Source organism: Protopterus annectens, chromosome 2.part0 (genome assembly GCF_019279795.1).
Source record: "Protopterus annectens isolate FY-2018-M chromosome 2.part0, PAN1.0, whole genome shotgun sequence".
Lineage (NCBI taxonomy): Eukaryota > Metazoa > Chordata > Ceratodontiformes > Protopteridae > Protopterus > Protopterus annectens.
This window is the reverse complement of record NC_056728.1, coordinates 1466286749-1466306875: the sequence shown is the minus strand read 5'-3', so window position 1 is coordinate 1466306875 and position 20127 is coordinate 1466286749.

Genomic DNA, 20127 nt, shown 5'->3' with positions numbered 1-20127 from the left:
ATCTATGCATTCCATTTGCCACTTTAAGGAGCTGTACCAGTTCCTTATGACTCTATTTTTATGCCTGATTTCAAAGTTATAGAGCAATTATTTGACCAAAGGTTTGTGGCGATATCTGGTGCTGACCAGTATTACTGGTATATAACAGAATTTTATGCTCTACAGAAAAATCATTAATCACTATAACCAAACATCTAATACTGTAGGGTAACAGACTTTCAGGTCTGTACAAGGCTAACAACCACTAGGGTCATTTTAAGCCTAGCCATGCATCCAAATTCTCTGATAAGGTAGCTCTCTGTATTCAAATAGTGTAGTAAAACTATGGAACCACATAGCACTACCATTGAGATTAATTCAGAATGCAAATACATTTAAAACCGAACTAAAATTCCACCTATCAAATCAGTAGAGCTGATCCTGTAAAACATCAGGATAAATGCCACTGTTATCTTTAACTTGCCAGACTAATAAACCATTTCTCTTCATTCAAACTCCTAAGCAATACTACTTTCCACCATTACCTTTATAGTTTTATTAGCATAACTCAAGCATGACATAGTTTTGTGATATTGCTCACCCCCTACCTTCATACTTTCAATATAACCTTATGATAGCCATATGTATAATTATGTATGAAGGTTCTTTATGCCCCCCTTTTGGTTACAATATTAACTTTTTCTGCCCTACTTGTTTCATTCCCTCACCTGTATGTCTTTGAAATTCTAATCACTAATCTCCACTATATATTTGACAGACCTTCTAATACACTTCTTCAAATCTTCAGTGTTCAACATATACTAAGGTATAACTGGCTTTTATACTGTGAAAATTGCCTTTATTTCATATGAACGTAATCTAATTAGCAAATGAATTCGTAACTGTTAATGTGTATTACTTAATGCCTGGTCATGTAAATTACTGAATGTCTTTTTAAAAATGTTTGCAATATGTTGGAGCATTTCTCCCCAGCCCTCTGCTGAAAGGGTTTTTTGACTAAATCTAGTCAGACAAGTCCAGTAAACAGAAGCAAATAAAAATAAAATAAATGAAAATACTAAACAGATATCTGAGGAATATAGATATTCCCAGGGCTATTGCAGCTTGAAAACCAAAAAAGAGCACCAATGTTGTGAGTCCTCAGATACAGTTTATTGGAATAAAAGTTTAGCTCTTTCGTCAACTCAGTTGACTTCTTCAGAACAAGAAAATATCAATTGAGAAGTCAATTGAGTTGACAAAAGCGCTAAACTTTTATTCCAATAAACTGTATATGAGGACTCACAACATTAGTGCTCTTTTTTGGTTTTTTAGTTTTGTTTTGAGCCCTATTGCACCACCTTTTTGGTTCTATTGCAGCTTGAAGCTTGCATCATCCGGTTTTATCAAAGTGTCTTCTTTGCATCTAATATTAAAACGAACATAGTGTTTGGCATAGATGAGATCACTACCTCAGATGTAAGTATCTTTTTAATCGTTTTATTTGAATCTGGTGAATCAATGCACATATTATGAATCGTATCTTTCTGTATACCAGCAATCATGGTATGCATTTATTCTGTTGGCTTTGGTTGATATCTAATGACATGAATTGGAACCAGATTCTAAAAACACGCCACATCATGCTAAGTGAATTTGAGTGGTGAGTGACCACTCACAGGGTAGGTGCAATTCAGAGAACCCATGTACATGACATGGCTAGGGGCCAAGCAACTGGAACAGCTGTGTTACTTGCTAACAGCTATGTAACAGAGCATTGCATATGACAACTAGGCAAAGCCATATATTAGAGCAATTCAGAAATTTCGAAATGTACATCAGTGATGCTGCACTTGATTTAGATTTGAACACGACCATATGAACATGTATAGATGGAGTACATCATGCAAATATGTCTGCAGTTGACTTTATAAATGTGAATCTGCAGGAAGCTGTCATTGCAGCTGCTTTGCCTGATGGTGCATAACACCCACACTTGGAGATGTTAGCTTACCTAACCATGCTTAATATTTCTTACCCTCTACAACACTGACATTATTGACTGGTATCATTCTGACAGGGACACAGAAGAACAAATTGCAAAAATGGGTTGGCCTTACCTACCACAAAATAGGAGACATGCAGCACCTAACCAGTAGATAGTAAGGTATTTGTAGCTTTACATACTGTATATTAGCTACATGTGCCTTTCAGTGAATGACTGGGTACACAATGGGGATATCTCAGGAATCTGCCTTGAGAATACTCCATCCGTTCCTCTATATTATGCATCAGCATGTGGGGGAATGTATGTGGTACCTATGTATCTAAGAGGAGAGAGTCAGCTATATGGGTGTTCTATGATATGGCCCATTTTCCTCAGATTCTGACTGGATAGAAATTTACTCTCATTGAAATAAAGGCCCAGCCTGGTGAACTGGGAAGAAAATATTGTGAACCACACAGGATTCCCAGCCATCAGCTGTCAAGTGGTTTGTAATGCACATGGAATCTACTACAATCTGTGTGCAGGCTACCCAGGCCATTTTCCCAACTTCCACATATGGCAGACATGTGATTTGTATCAATGATTTGAGAGCTGTGGCTTCTCTCCAGGACATTTTGTTGATGCTGCTGGATGCACCCCAGAACCCTGACTCATGACAACCATCAAAAATTCACACATGCAAACTGCCTAGGTGTACAACATTACAATATTACAAACCAGAAATTTTACAGAGTGTATATTTAGGCTGTAGAAGACAAACTTTAGTTGTCTGACTACATCCAAGGGTCTCCCACAATGACTCTGCCATGTATGTTTAAAAATATACCAACCATCTGCACTGCTTTACATGATATTATAGTTAAAACAATGAGTGAGAAGGTCACTGAAAAACCAATCAGTAAAAACAAAATGAAAACTCCAGCAAAGCTAGAACTTCCACTGAGTTACCTCCCAAACTTCTTGTATCAGAGGCACATGGGATATATGCAAATGAGCCTTATGGGCATTCAGAATTGCCAATGAGCTGAAACACTTGATGTTCATAAGGCTCATTTGCATATATCCCATGTGCCTCTGATACAAGAGGTTTGGGAGGTCACTCAGTAGAAGTTCTTGCTTTACTGGAGTTTTCATTTTGTTTTTACTGAATGATATTATAATTAGGAAATAGTTTAAGCAGGGTAGCCTCTTGCAGAACTAGCAATTCCTAGCACTACAGGCAGCAAAAGCTGAGGCAGAGAAGAAGTCTGTAGAGGAGAAAGCAGCAGGGGATAACAATGCCAGATGGAGGTGGCACAGTATGCCCTGACACTGCCAATGAGACACCAAATTGCACATACTTTTACAATATACCTATACAGGAGTTACGTGGATGCACTACAATAAAAGCAATGCATACAAAATGCCACGCTGTGCATACCTATGCATAGCCCGGCCATGCTGTGCATCAGATATGTACAAAGAGCATGACACAGTTATTATCACTTGCATGAATGAAAAAGGGAACAAAATGGTGCATGTCTTTCACAGGGAAGTTGTGTGAGTGCTGTTGTGTAGTACTGTGAGAACTGTTATGGCTAATGTCAAGAAGGACCAGAGCAGTTGATGTGTGGGATGTATTCACAGCTGTGGTAGCAGGTGTGTATGTCTGCAGGGCCACAGGTTTAGTACATGCTGCAGCACTGTGACTCGGTATACTGAAGAGGTCCAGGGCATGCATGACAGTAGATTCAGCTTCACTGTTATGTCCTAATTCACAAGAGCTGACCCTGCCAGATGTTACACTGGCTGAACCACTAACGTGGTTAGATTCTGATGTTCAGTGTTACCTGACCCAGTGTTTACTGGAAAATGCTAGAAGATGTGCCAACATGATGATGACCCACAACCACAGAGACACACTTTCATGAGTGTAGACACCTTCACAACTGATTTTGCTGTGGAGGAGATAGCATTATGGAAGAATGATCGTGCTCATCCACAGACATGTTGGTTAACCCCTATGGATGTGGCAGATGACTGACTGTGAGGAAGGCCCTCACCTCTGCCAGATGACCCACTAAAGACATTGCATGATCTAATGTGTGATTCTGACTATCCAATGAATCATTCATGTGAGAAAAGCACTTTCTAGGTCACTGTAAACAGCCTGCATCAACCTCACAACCTCTACTATGGTTTTGCTTCTACAATGACTCTGCACGTATATTGGTTTCTGTCACTGATACACTAACCTCAGGAGAAGAATGGTTGTCATATCTCTGATGACTACCATTACCAAACCACCTGTGTGGATCTCCCTACCTATGACCAGATTCAGACTTCCATCTTCTGCAAGCAACACACTGATGTATACTATGGTATATGATATCATATGTATGATATATAATATGATATATGTTATATGATGTATGGATACTGATGTATCCCCAAGAGCCTTTCCTCTCGCAGATGTCTGTGTATCCTCGTATCCACAGACAGACATACAGACAAACAGACTGTGTCCATGGCTTGAATGTGTGGGGTGTATGTTGATCATGCTCCCTGTGTCAAATGCACCCCCTGCAACCCCTTATTGTGCCAACTCACCCCTGACATCATTATCAGAGCCTGCAGATCCTCCAACATCAGACAGGGCAGTTCCAAAGTGCTGGTGCCAGATAGCAATTCACCTCAGAATATATAAAAGGAAAACACTATCCAATGTATGTATGATCCAGCACAACAGCATAAGCAACTGCTATCTTTGCAATTAAAAAACATTTGAAAAAATAATACCTCATGCTCATAATTTGCGCAGGTAGACATATTTATTGCAGCTTCAGTATGCCTGTATACCATAAGACAGACAGGGTTAATGAAATGTGTACAGAAAACAGGTAATAGGGACGTGCAACTGTTGCTGCAGTGAAGGAGGAAAACACATTTGGGGAATCTGCTGTTGAACATTTCTGGGGCCAATACGGCTCAAACTCAACATCTAGCACCACATTGTAAGACTTTGTGGAGGTAGGACCATCTTTAAGTGAGGCCAGCAACTACTCCATCTTTATAAGGAGTATTTCACCTGTCAGCCCTCCACCTGACCTATGTTTGTCATGTTAGGGTTTCAGGTCTGTATGTGTGTGTTAGTATGGATAATATCCATTGACTTGTGGAGCTCCATTTCATAGCCCTGTTCTTGACCTCTCACAGCATTAACATTGCTGTCAGTTTCAGCCTTGAATCAGACACAGAAAGGGCAGTCAGAGGAATGAATAGCAAAGAGTTGCTGTTCATGGAGATTGGGGCAGGGCAGTGGTGCAGAGGTTAGCATTGTTACCTCACAGCAAGATGTTCTCTGGTTTGATTCTTGGCTGGAGAGCCTTCTGTACAGAGTCTGCATGTCCTCCCATGGGTTTCCACTGCGTGCTACATTTGCAAAGGCATGCATCTGGAGCATTTCTCCTCGGGCTTCTGCTGAAAATGGGCTCTGTCCCAGGTGGATTTTCCCAGTAAACAAATGTTAAATAAAATAAAAATAAATAAATAAAATGTCTGTAAACTTGAGTTTGTAAGTAGCTTTGGAAGCATGACCAGGTGCAGTAGTTTTTATTCAGGTCGTCATTTTCTGAACATACCTTTTTTGGTATGGAAAACAATGGAGTTAACACATTTATCTCAACATGGGCCTTACTAATCCTTACTCTACCATTGCTCTTCTACTATGTCATATATTATGGAGTAGTTGTGCCTGAAAGTTAGATATCTGAATCCACGATATTTAATTAAATGTCAGACATGTATTGTGTACTGAGCACAAATTCTTAACAACACATGCATGTACATTTAACTGAACAATAACACCTGAACATTATAACAGCATGGTTATAAAGGTTGTGACTAATTACATATGTGCAAAGCAAACAACATTACAATAATATTACACGTTTCTTGCAGTAGGAGCTCAGTGGTGTGTCTATCATCTGTCCTAACAAACCTGCATGCTACTGCAATAAGTACAATTCCAATGTAACTCTCAATACAATATTGGACAGCATATCTTGACATATTAACAAAATGACATCCTTTACAAGCCATAGAACAAATAGTAGGCACAAAGCTTCTTTTTTACAAAGATGGATGTGTAAAAAGTAGCATTTACCTTAATTTAAGCAGTTATCTTCTTGAGAAGAATTTTTTTGAAGCAAACCCTTAACAGGATTCAAACCTCAAACTCATTTTCCACCCCTTCCTTCCACAGCACAATGAAGCACTGTGCTTCTTATTGTGTTTATATCATATAACTTCACCCCTCTAATTGCTTTATATGCTAAGTAGGGCTCATCTCATTATTGTCTCTGAATTTTTCACTTTGTGCAATTTGTGAGATAAGAAAAGCTAATAAACATCATAGAGATTTTCATACAGTGCTGATAATATATCTAAGCAAATGTGGGTAGCTCCGTGCACATGCAGGCAACCAATTATTTTAGGCATAATTAAAATCACACATTTAACCATCACTGGATGGAGTCAATACAGAGTATGCATTCTCAAAACTATACACAAGGATGGAGGACTGTCATGTTTCAAATCATGAAGTGCCAATGGAGACAATTACACAATACCTATCATTTCTTAGTTTGCCAGCTGTGTCACAAATGAATTGCCTCTCAATGCCCTTAATTGAACTGATACTAGGATATACAAGAACATTTTTTGGCACTTATTATCCACCATTTTTCTCTGAAATTCTTCAAGGTGAGACATCAAGGATGGCGAGGGACAGGCTAGTTGTTTCTTTTAGATTACAGGGGTTTTGTGAAAAGGAGTTCAATATATTTCTGGACATTCTCCATAAGGAGTACAGCCAAAGCCTTCTACATAACAGCTATACTAGGTCATAATGTAATGCTGCTGCATGGAATAGCGTGGGCAGTGCTGCCACTCATGCTGCTGGGATCCCATATACAGGGAAACAGTGCTGTCACTATTACAGTGACATGAGATGCCCCAATATTGACATTCTTCAACAATGGGAGGAAGACAGTAAGGTGAAGACACTACCTTGGTATAGTAAGTATAACTTCTATTAGCTACACAAATAACCTGCCACTGTGTGCCACCATAAAATTTTTCAATATGGCCTTTTAATGCCTCTAGGCCATGAAGAGATCGAAAGGAGGAGTCAGATGTATAGGAGTAGACTTGAGCTTCTAAGATAGCATTGGGGTGAATATACATGCTGAAGTAAAAATGTCTGGCTTTTAATAGTAGCATTATTAGGAATTTAAAAAGTAATGTACAACCTTTATGCTCTGTGCAAAATTAGTCAGTAATGGCATACATCAAATGTATTCATACTAAAGTGCTTCTTCACGTATAGGTGAATTATAGGATTAATTAGGAAATTAGGTAGGCTGCACATTTCACATGTTTTTTCATTGGTTAAATTATTTCTTGAGTCATATTTAAATACAAAGTGTATTTCTGGACCTTTGTCTTTTTCTGAAAATATTTCAATCCTACATAAACTAAAGCACTGCTGGTGATCCCCTTCTAGTTTTTCTCACCCACCCTCCCCTTGACTCATCTGCTTTTTAAACCTGGTAATTTTAAGCTGTCCACCCTTACTGTAAATTGAGCTTAACAAGAGCCTCCCTTTCTACACTGCTGTCGATATGTTGAATTATTTATTTGTCTTTCCTTGTACTTATGCTGAAAACGTGCATTTTCCCTCTCTTTGTGTGTTCCATTGAGTTACTTGCTCTGAATTCATTATTTAGTTAGCTGTTGGATAAAGTAGTATAATTTTTACAGTCTAGCAAGCACTTGTTTTTACATCAAGAGGTCAGTGGATTTTCCATCTAGTGCACTGGGATGTAGCCTAGTCTGTTTAGGTTGGAGAAACACTTGAGATTTCTGCATGCGGTTGTACTGGCTGGAGGACTTAACTTGTTTTAGCTTATTTTGTTTTAAGTGCTTTAATAAATTCTGTACAGTTGAGCAGCTCTTGGCTCATTTATACAAAGCAAAGTACTTTTATTGAATAATAACACTTTTATAAGCTGTTCAAAGTACACTGCTGTATCTGTATGTATAAGTTTATTTGTGGGAGAATTTTGTATTTTTTAAGTTTGTTTGTGGTAGCATTTCACTCCAGACACTCATTTATTGTGCTTTTGCATTAGGAGGACTGGGATTATTCATCTAGTGGCAGCAGGCATTTACTTCATCTATCTAAGCTTGAGAAGTACACAAAAAGGCTCGTATCTTATAAACAGTGACTGTATTTTAGCAGTTTAAAAAATATATTTTCTGCTGGTGCTTTAAGTAACTAATTGTACTGTATATCATTGTATCTGTTAGTTGTAGGGCTTTTGTAGGTAGTTTGTGTAGTCTTGTTACACTTGGGCTCTAAATGAGCTATTCTACATTAAGAATGTGTTTTCCTGCACCCTTGTGTCTGAATTGTGCCGATCTAACCTGTTTGAGTTGGGGATTGCTGGTAGAAGGCTTCTTGTATGCTTTCCTGATTGGTAGTTTGCTTAAAACTTGTTTCTCTTTGCTCGTATTTAAGCCTCAAATTTGTGTGGTGCTGCAGTTTGCTCAGCAGTGATTAGCAGTGCTCTGTATAGATGCAAAGACCTAGAAGCTCAATTTTTCCCTTAACAGCTGTCAGTGAAACCCTTCCAAGTCTTTCTGCTGTTCTAGGAACAACTCAGTTGTGCACTGAGCAGCATTGCCTTATTGATCAACCTTAGCCAACACAAAGTATAGGTCCCTCTTTTAGTCTCAGTGCTACCAGCATAGTCCTGTCAAATTAACCCATTCCCTTCACTAATACAACATACAATAGGAGCCTGTTATCATGGACAGGCGTTTTCACATTGTCTCTCTGGCCAGCCTGATTGACATGGGCATCCTGAGGCAATGTAGCAATTGTCTCATATATACTGGCAACCACTTACTCCTGAAACAAACAAATACTTTATGTGAGAAATGTATTTACACTATGAAACTGTTGACTCTCACATAAGGACAAATTGAATACCAAATAGGTCATCAACATACATGTTCCACACTAAATAAAGACACAACACATAAACCCACATATGCAGAGGCACTCTCCAGTAACTTACCAAAACATTAGAGGCCTCCCAAATGGAGACCACTTAAACACATCACAATACAAAAAACAACCACAACAAATATTAACACACACATCGATGTCTCAAAAAATAAGTTTATAAGGTGTAATACCACAAAACCTTGCATATTGGTCATAGGTGACTCCATTGTGAGACACATGGATGTTCCCCTCACCAGGCTGAATAAGGAGAGGGTTATGGTTAGCTGCCTGTCAGGTGCCAGGATCCATCAAGTCACTCAAGCACTCAAGTCATTCAACCACAAGTACCAGTATGACTCCATCATAGTCCATGTGTGGGAAGATGACTTGAGACATACCTCACTGGACTATATGAAGAGAGACATGACTGAACTCTTGGATTATGTGTCACAGGCAGGTATAAGCCTAGCCTTAAGCAGCATTCTACCTTCTCCAAGGATGATGCCACACTGCAAATAAAAATGATTGACTTTGGCATTTGGTTTAGCTTCTGGTGTCAGTCCAAGGGGATGCAATATCTGTCAGCCTGGGAAGACTGCTTTGGCAGAGATGGTCTGCACCTATCTCCACTTGGCTTTTGGATACTGGCAAAGGCATTAGCCATCCCTATTATTGCTTTTTTAGACAGTGTCAAAATAACCAACCTTTGAACATAACAAAATCCTCTGTAGATAAACTCAAGGTGCTGCTGCTTAATGCTAGGAGGCTAAACAAGAAACTGTACTCCCTTGAGGCACTCCTCACTTTGGAAGATTCTGATGCCTCCACAATCATTAAGACATGGTTCAAAGGTACAGAAAGCACCCCAGCTATGCAGGGCTACAATGTCTTCCATACGTTCAGACCACAAACTAAGTGTGAAGAACCAAAGGAGGAGGTGTATCCATCTTCATTAAAGATAAGTACACATCAAGACTGGTCAAACAGTATGACTCTCTTGAGCGACTCCATGTCCAATTAACTATAGGCAAAGCCCCCTATCGCATCATAGCTAGCTATAGGTCCCCCACCATGAAACAGGAAAAGCATACCACATACCTGGACTTACTGGAGTCACTTGCCATACAGCCTAGCACCTTACTTACGGGTGATTTTAAATATCCTACCATTGACTGGGAAACATAACACAACCCCAGACATGCTGGCTCAGAAGTCCTTGGACTTTGTCAATGCAAATGCTCTGGAACAGCTGGTCAGCACACCCACAAGAGGCTCAAGTGTCCTTGACATAGTACTCAATAACATTGGAGAACATTGCACCCCCCCCCCATATGATGTCCTCCCTGGTAAGATCAGACCATAAATCAGCCTCATTCAATGTAATTATAAAACCAGAAACCCCATCAAGCTCAAAAATGCTTAAGAATTTTTCTAAGAAAAAATTACCTCCTACTAAGTGATGATATAAGCTTTTTCAAAGCACCCTAAAACACAGATAACATGGACTCCTATGTAGAGGTGTACACCAATGCCTTATATAAACACTTAAGCAGTTGCATGGAATTGGCTGTACCTGACAAGATTAAAACCAGGTCTTACAAAAAAAACAAGCCACTCTGGTGGACCCCTAGTATAAACAGGCTATACAACAAGATAAAGAAACTAATGTCCAATAACAAGAGGGAACTGATCAGCAGTGGAAAAACCCATCTCAAATTAGAGATATTGTTGAGTCCTCAAAAGCAAATTACAAAGCAAAAATAGCCACCCTAGCTAAGGATAATCACAAGGCATTATTTAACTATATAATCTGAAAAGGAATGTCCAGCTATGACTGAACTGGTTGTGGATGGCACCACCGATAGTCAACTGGAGGTAATAGCCAACCTGCTAGCTGACAGATTTTGAGTAAACATCACCCCCCATCCCCTCCATTCATCCACCAAAGTATACCTGCCATCATTCCTCAACCTATTATCTCAAGAAATCAGGTCATCTCACCTCTGTCTAAGGCCAAGAACACAGCATCAATGGCACCACACAGTATCCCAGGTTGCCTTTTAAACAATTTCAAATGTAAACTAGCAAATCCACTTGGATCCCAGATGAAGCACAGGCTGACAACTGGCTATGTTCTGGCAGAATGGAGGACAGCAACAGTAATCCCTCTGCACAAAGGGGGATCATCAACTCACCCTGAGAATTATACACAGTGTTAATGCAGACAAATGATTGGTGCCAAAGACACAGATTAAAGCTAAATACAAAAGATACATTATTATTCCCTTTGGGAAAGATGATATCCCTGCTAATTACATTATAGACAGCACCCCCCCTAAGTGTAGACCAAGTGGTACATGACCTGGGTACTTTGGGTACTCAGGTTGATAGCAACCTGAACTTTGACAACTACATATCCACAATAGTAAGGATATCCTTCTGTGTGGAACATCTTAGAAGTAAAGGCATTGCATCTAGATCTAGGAATAATTCCATTATACTCGGCCTTCATCAGGCCAGTAATTGAGTACAATGCCCCCTTTTGAATGCACCTCACTAGATTCCTGCAACAATTGGAAAGACCACAGAGGTTTCTCACCAAGAAATTAAAACAAATCCTACAGGAAAAACTTAAAGACCTACTACTGTATTCTGTCTCCTACAGGTCACCATGGGGTAAACAGTGCCTGGCTTACAGGGCAGTCTCTAGCCTGGCCCTGATGGAAATGCTACACATTCATAAATCAAACTTTAGAAGTGTCACTCACTCCAGAGATATTGACCTAGCCTCTGACATAAACAGGTTATGCTGAGAGATAAATACATCTCCCAGAGACTGCCACATCTCTGGAGCAAGCTTTCAATTCACGTGAAACAGAGTCCCTCCCTGACGCTCTTCAGATGTAACCTAGATCAATAGATGGGTGATTGCAAATTCACTCACAGGGTGGTACCCATGTCCCTGCTGTGCAGAGGAAGTTGGTATTAACTACCACAGACCCTTACCTCTGTGAATTTCACTTCCCTAACCACCGATAATTGGGGCAACTTAGGATAAATATGGTTAGGTTTGTAAGGGTTCTAGAGACATTAGCCTAGTAACCTCCTATGAACCTACAAACCTATGACTAAATGAATCTTCATATTTATTTATATATTTATTTATTTACTGACATTTGATTGCCTGGAAAGTCTGACTTGGTAGGAGCCTATTTTCAACGTAGGCCCATGGATAAAAGTTCCAAAGTATTACAAACATTTTCAAAACAATAATTCTACAGTCTTTAAAAATAATAGAAAAAAACAAATACAGTTTAAATAATTATACCAAATTAGACATAATATAAAAACATTGGTTAAGAAAATATATGTTATAATGATTTAGTAGTTGAAATTGTAGACAGTTTATAGAGAAATTAAAGGCAAGGTAGTATAATACAAACAGGAATTTCAATAAGAAGTGAGAGAAAAACAGCTTATTAAATATTTAGAGAGCAAGCCAGGGGAGAGAAACTGATAGAAGTAAGGAAATGAGTAAAGAAGGGAAAGTAAGAGGGTGTAAACTATGAATAGGCGGTATTTGTTCACATTTATGGATATAGTTTATCCTGGTGTTGAGCAAGAACAGGGCTGGCTTTTGGCTAGGAAGTCATTCAGAATGGTTTTGTAGGATGGGAGGAGGGTATTGACCTAATGAAGTGTTCCAGGCCTTAGCAAAATAGTGCAAGTATAGACAATGTCCAGCTTATTTGATAGGTTCGCGGACAGGCAGGAGTGTTTGGTCAGTGGGTTGTAATGACCGATTGGGAACATAATTGTGCAGAATATTAGTGCTGGCCAAGCAGATGATTCTGGAAAGTTTTATAGGTGGTAAGAAGCTGCTTATATGTTAGATGATGGGATAGTTCTAATCAATTTAGACTTTTTGGTGCTATTTAATGAATTTAGTCACTTTGTTATAGTAGTGTTCAAGTTTTGATTTTTGAGATGTCTGAAGGATGGGAGTACTCTAAAGAAGTGTGGGGAGGAGATAAATAGTGGCAAGTATAGCTTTAGTTTGTCACTGAGAATTTTTTTGGCTCTATATAGCATTTGTAGTTTTTGATGATTTTTTTTATCCAATTCTGTGTATGCAGGTCGAATTTAAGATTATGATCCACTGTCATCCCTTATAATTTGCTATGAGAAGTGACTTCAGTGGTTGCATTATCAAGAAAGGGGACTTTAAATTTTCCTTTTAATGAGAGAGAGATTTGGTTAAAAAAGTAGTAGTTTTTTTGTTAGGGTTGGCCATGAGTTGTAAGTTACAAAGTCATGCTTCAATTGCTGTTAAAGCTTCCTGAATAAATTTTTGAGTTGTGCCACATTATATATATATATATATATATATATATATATATATATATATATATATATTTTTTTTTTACATCCACAATTATTTAATGCTTGGCAAAATGTTTTCTATTTAACTGTGTCTTTGGCAACAATAGTAAGAATGCACTTTTTGTTATGTTTGTATTTCTCTTCCCCCAGCCTCTTTGTCATTATCCTTTCCCTTACTCCCATTTTTTTTCTTTTTGTCTCTCTGTCTGTTTTACTGTTGTGTGAGGCAGCACAGAAACCTGCAAATGGCCCACCAAAAAGGCTTATCACCCCCTCCAAAAGGGGGAAACAACTACTCCATAAACTCCACCACCAACTGAAGCACCCAGCACATCTGGGTCCTAGCCCGCCACAGTTACCGCCACACCTCCTGACCTCTTGCTCTCCTGCACTACCGCATCACCTGCATCAGATACTCCTGCACCAGAAGCTGCTACAGTGGCATCTACCAATAGCAGGGCACGTGGAAGTGTCACTTTTGTCACCTAATCACAGGTGGCAGCCATGGTCCAGGATATCATCGACTGGTGGCTGGCAGCCCACATTAGCCATATGGTGACCATGCCCTGGTAATGCATTGAGACAAGCCCCTGCCCAGCATTAGCTCCTCCTCCTGAGCCAGGACCTAGTGGTAACAGTACCCATGCTGATGAGCAATCTCTTACTGTGTCTCAATTGGCAGAGACTGCTTCTGTGAATACTCACTCCTATCCCTCAACCTGTTGTTCCCTTCCCTATTGCATCCATTCCCACCCATGTTAGTTTAACAGCCCTCCCCAGTGTTTTCCATCTGTTGTGTAATGTCTTCTTAAACATTGTGCTTCCCTTTACTCATTGTGTTACCCCACACCCAGTTAGTCCTGTGTCCAAAAAAGAAATAAAACCAACCAGCTAGGCAGTAAGAACACAGCAACTTTAATAAATGAAGGGGGCTTCCATGGAGTCAGCATTTCTTCAGACCATACAAGAATGAATAAAACTAAGTTAAGTAAGTTAAGTAAGCTCCGTTAAAGTCTACAGGCATGGGCTGTTAGTGATGTATGTTAATAATACACTATATCTAAGATATTTTGTGTAACCTACAGCTCCTAGCCCATCACCACACCTTATACTCACTCCCCTTCAGTTTATCTTCTATTACACTTTCACATCTTTGCTCCCCTCTCCCCTGCACTCTTTCATATGCATTGTTTTCTGCCTTACAGACTTGCCTTCCCCTTCCTTTTCACTACCTTGTTGCAATTTAGACTTTACTTACCTTCACCCAGCTGTAATGACCTGGTTTTCTCTCTTCATTATAGCTTTGGTTTTGACTCCTCGGTTTCCCAGATTGTTTTTCTGTTAATATTGCCTGCTGTCTCCCCTGGTTTAATCCACAGAGTCATCACTGTCCAAAAATGTTGTAATTGGGATTCACTCAAACAACTTCCTGTAGAAGATGCTGTTAACTCCTTTAGCACTACTTTTTTAGATATTTTAAACTGCCACACTCCCCCTAGAACCATCAGAGTTAAGGCCAATTATGCCCTCTGGCTGAGTAAAGAGTATAGATCCTTTCTTAAATCTAGAGAAAAGGTCTGGCAACAACATCCTAAATTCAAAACCCAAAGTACTAAACAAGCATGTATCTATTATTGATTGAATTGAGCACTGCAGGTCATGGATAACATCCTTGATACCCATATATAACCAACAAAGAATGGTACTTCTCATGGTATAGCAAAAATGAAGACCAGTCTATTTCATGTACTACTGATATTGCCATCAGTCACACATATGAGGCTAGTGCTATTGCATAGCAGTTGCCAAATATGCAATAGATTAAAGATTATGCCATTGGCCTGACTGCTGTCATAGCTTAGCTTGCTATTGATCTGATTTTTAGACTGTCAATTCACAGGGTGGTGTTTTCCAATCCCTTCATGTTTATGCATTTTATTTTTTTCACTGCCTCCTTTCTGTCAGTGTGTAGTATTCCCCTGATGTGTGCTTCTCTGGCCTCTTCTGTATAAATTCTGCAAGAGCTGACTTAATTCCTTGGTTACTGCTTCCATTCTTCTGCTGTGTAGCATAACCCTGATATGTTTTCTCGTAACCCCATTATTAACTTCTGCAATACCTCACCTTGTTAATGCTATGTGTGTGAGAGCATTACTGAACAGGGTACTAGGAGCAAATCTTCACAGTACTGATTCATAGGTTTATACTAGGCTAACGACATCTACGGTTGTTATAAGCCTAGCCATGCAACCTTACCTAGTGTTGTCTCTGGATACTCTGGGCATCTATTCTGTGGGGTATGTTAGTAAGGAGGTAGCTACAGGATATGTGGGGGGGGGGTATGTTAGTTGAGGATTATTTTACTTACTGTCATCCTCTTTCCATCAGAGACATTAGAGCAAGAATGGGGGTGAATTTGCAATTTTCCATCCAATGATTAAAGTTTTGTTTGAATAGGGTCAGAGATGAACTCTGCTTCACATTGATGGAGGCCCTATTCCATAGCTCAGGGATCTTTTCAGACACATATCAGTCTCTCATGGATGCTCCATTTATGTCACAAGTAAAGTTCAAGTCCCATAATATAGTGTTTCTAGTGTTGTTTGTTTTGCAGATGTGCAAGAGCTGCAAAAGGGTAGAACTGAGGATGCCTTATATGTCAGACATTGATCGCCTCTCATTAACCTATAAGAGATTTAGTACAGAGATAGGGCCTTAAGGCTATCTGTATATGATGGGGTATTCATTCCCTGGATTCTCCTGGTGCAGAGCCTTTGTGGGCATTCTAACGTTCGCAATGTTGGGTTAGTTACATGCTAAAGGGGGCATTGTACTCAATGATAGGTCTAATAAGGGCTGAGTATAGTGGTACTATAACTTCTTTGAACCTGGATGACATATCCTTGCTTATAACTTGGGTGACAGAATGATTTTCTTACTATGTGGGCTACATGTGATTGAAGACTACAGGTTCCCAGATCACTAACTACTAGGTCAGCTCATAGGGGTGGTTTACTGATGGAGTAATTAACTTGGGTGGACAATTTCTCAAAAGGTAATATAATGCATTTCTTAGTGTTGAGTTTTAATCCATGGCTTTGGCACCAATCAATTGTCTGTGTTAGACCCTTCTGCAAAATGTTAGTCTCATGAGGTGAATCAATGATATCTCACAGTTTACAGTTATTTGTGAACTTGGTGAGCCAGAGGCCTTTGACATTAGCCTTGACTTCTGAGAAGCAGATGCCCAACAGGAGCGGGCTTAGCACAGTGTCCTGATATACATCACTTGTGACTAGCCTATTGGTAAACGTGGTCTCACCAGTCCTGACTTCTTGGGTCCTATCTATGAGCCAGCTAGCAATCCAAAGAGTTAATTAGCAATGATGTCTAATTCGGAGAGTTTGTTAAAAATCCCCAAGAATGGTATTGTATCAAATGCCTTGACCAGGCCAAAGTCAGCTGTATGGACTGGTTCCCCCATCCAATGACTTGGTGACCCTCTAAAAGAAGTCTACCAGGTTAAGTAGGAAAGATCTTCCCTTAACAAAGCAGAACTGGGATAGGTCCAGTGTCTGTAGGTTGCCAATGTCTTTGTTAATCATTTCCATGATAATTAATTCCATGGCTTTATATATTAGACTTCTCAGACTGATGGTTCTATAGTTTCCAGAGTCAGTTGATTGTCTACCCTTATGAAGACGGATGACCATTGTGGTCCTCCATTCACTTGGTTCATAACCTGATTTGAGACTGTTGTTGAAGACTGCCTCAAGTGGGTCTAATAATTCATGTTTTAGGCTATATAGGAGGCAACTATGGATATTGTTGTGGCCCATTAAAGCAGTATTTTGACCTTAATGGGTGCTGCCAGGACCTGGTCTCAGTTGATAGTCAGGGGAGATAGGCTAGAATGGATTTCATAAGGGGTAATGGGGGAGTGTGGGATGAATGTAGATCTAAATTTATCAGCCAGTAGATTTGCTATGTTGCTCTCATTAGTGAATGTGGTGCCATTTACCACTAGTTTAGTATACTGCTGAGTGTTACCTTTAAAGCTGCTGACATAGCTGAGAATGCCTTGTGATATCCTTAGCTTGAGAGGCTATTATGACCTTGCAATTGGCCTTGGTGGACTTAATTAAACCTCTTAGTTTAATGTTTATTGAATCAGGGAACTCATGTCTTCATGAGATGCTCATTCTGATTTTGGTCTTGATTTTTCTTCTTTTGTTATAAACCCTGTTGAGGTAAAGGTTCCACCAGTGGAGTTTTGTTTTTGGTGCTAATTTTGGCCTTGCGTCTTGTAGGTAAGCCAGCCTCAATGCAACCATTTACAGGTTTGTACAGGGTTATTTATTATTTGTTCCATTTACTATTATATTATAAGTACACTGATAAAATACAAATATGATGCCATCAGGAGTGGTGTAGGTCGGTACATAATGTTACTTTTCTGTATCCCCTATCCTGTCCGAGTGTCACATTTTGTTTATGCTCAGTGTTTCTCACAGATGTCTATGTATGTGTAATATCCCCTCTCCAGTCTGTTTTACATTGTGCCTATGTTCACAAGCTCTCTTAACAATCTTCTCTCAGTTTCTGTTGTTTTTTTTTCCACCTTGAGACTCACGTCTTGTCCTTACGGTTATGAAATGACTGCAATAGATGCTCATCCACAGCTAATGTTTACATCAGATGGCTGTATGTTACTATGACTGTGGGTTGGTCTGGCACATTCTTTTCATGGATTCCTACTGTGGCCATGACAAGGAGCTGCATCACACAAACTAGCCAAGAGGTTTGCCATACATGTATGGCAAACAGTGTTAACTTGGCCACAGTCATGGGCAGGGCATTTCTGAAACCCCGGGCAAATCTTTCTACTTATGTCATTTTCTTTTCTTTTATAATCAGGAGTCATTTTCATTAGTTTTTACCCACGAGCATTTATGAGGCTGTCGTTGGAGCGCACATCACTGTCAAAGGTTTAGAATGTATTTTTCTGTGATATTCTCTTAACTAAAATCCTAATCCTGTAAACAAATCAACATAGTAATGTGTGATATCTTTGTTAAGTCTCTGCACGGTATCTGAAATATCTTCATAGTCATGTGTTTCAACGTTTACACTCGCACTGGTTTGTTTTACACTGTGAGTCCTATAATTCTTCTCACAAGCCAACTTACCTAAAATCTCGGGTGAACTGATGTATTTGAAGGTGCAATTTTAAACATTATCTTGTATTATTATACATATCAGCAGTATTTGGCTAACACTGAAGAATGCAGATGTAGACTTGACTCTCACTGTAAACTAGTAAAGCCGGTATCATCAGATAAATCATGATATTATTAAACCAAAATCATACAATATCATTATATGTAGTATATCAACCAAAAATGGTAGAAATTGGAGCAAAAACAGAGCAGATTGCAGCTTCAGCACACAGAAAAAGTAGTGCTCAGAAGAATTTGCATATTTTAGTCTTAAACTAGAGGTGAATTTTTGGATTTTTTTCTGTGTGGATGTGATTGCTGTAGACTGATACTAACATATTTAACAAAGCTGACATTTACATGTGGAAAGTAGTCAGGTTCAGAATTCTATGTCTGCACTTGTAATTTTCTCCTGGAATGCTCTAGCCAAGTTTTCCTGGTATTTTGAGTCAATCTGTGATCAGCAAACTTGGTTTGGACATTTTGGGTCTTTGTGCGTGTATGTATGTTTTTGTGTGTGTGTGTGTGTGTGTGTGTGTGTGTGTGTGTGTGTGTGTGTGTGTGTGTGTGTGTGTGTGTCTACGTGCATGTATCTGCTCTTGTCTGCATGTGTGCATGCACACGCGCGCGTGTACACATGCATGTACATGCTCTCATGTACATGTGTGCGTGTCTGTGTGTCTCTGTATGTGTGTCATTTATTCCATTGTTGCAATATCTAGTAATATATTTTCATCAGTATTCTTTCTAGCACAGTTTATGTTCTTAAATATAATGCTATGTCTTTTGGAAATTTGCTTGTGCAAACAGACCAGCAAAAAATGTTACCGCCATGAATGATCATCCAATCACATGCATGAAAACAACTTGTGTAAATCATTTTAGAACTTATTAAGCAACTAGCACCTCATTATGCAGTAGAAGCTACTTAGTAATAGCTCCTGCAACTACAATTAAAGAGATGACTGAGAGTATTTTTAAAATGGTATGTAAGACAATGTGTGGCAAATTACAATTGTTAACACAGCTCATAACTCATGCTGCTGCAGGGATGATAAGTGGAGAGTTGTTTTTTCTCACTTATAAATTTAAGATGGATATGTGATCCTTTTCCAGTAGCAGGTATTTAACTATTAGAGCTGAGTGCCGCATTCATAGATAGAAGTATTCACCCTGAGATGTTCAGAATATCCACTAAAGTCAGCATGTTTATCATGATGAACAGTTGTGAAATGATTGAAAGTAAAGGAGTCTTACCACAACAGTGAAATCTAATGGCCCGTTTGGGATGCAGGCATCCCAGCCATACGTTTTATTCCCCGATCCTTCCTCTATGACAACTTGAGTAAGCAGAAGCTCGTAATGCAAGTCTCATAAGGTGTTAATGCTTCCAACTTTACACATCACTGATGCCTTAATGTATGTGTATGGGCTGTTTGATGGGAACTTGTTACCATCCATACGCTGTGCTGGTCAGAATGTTA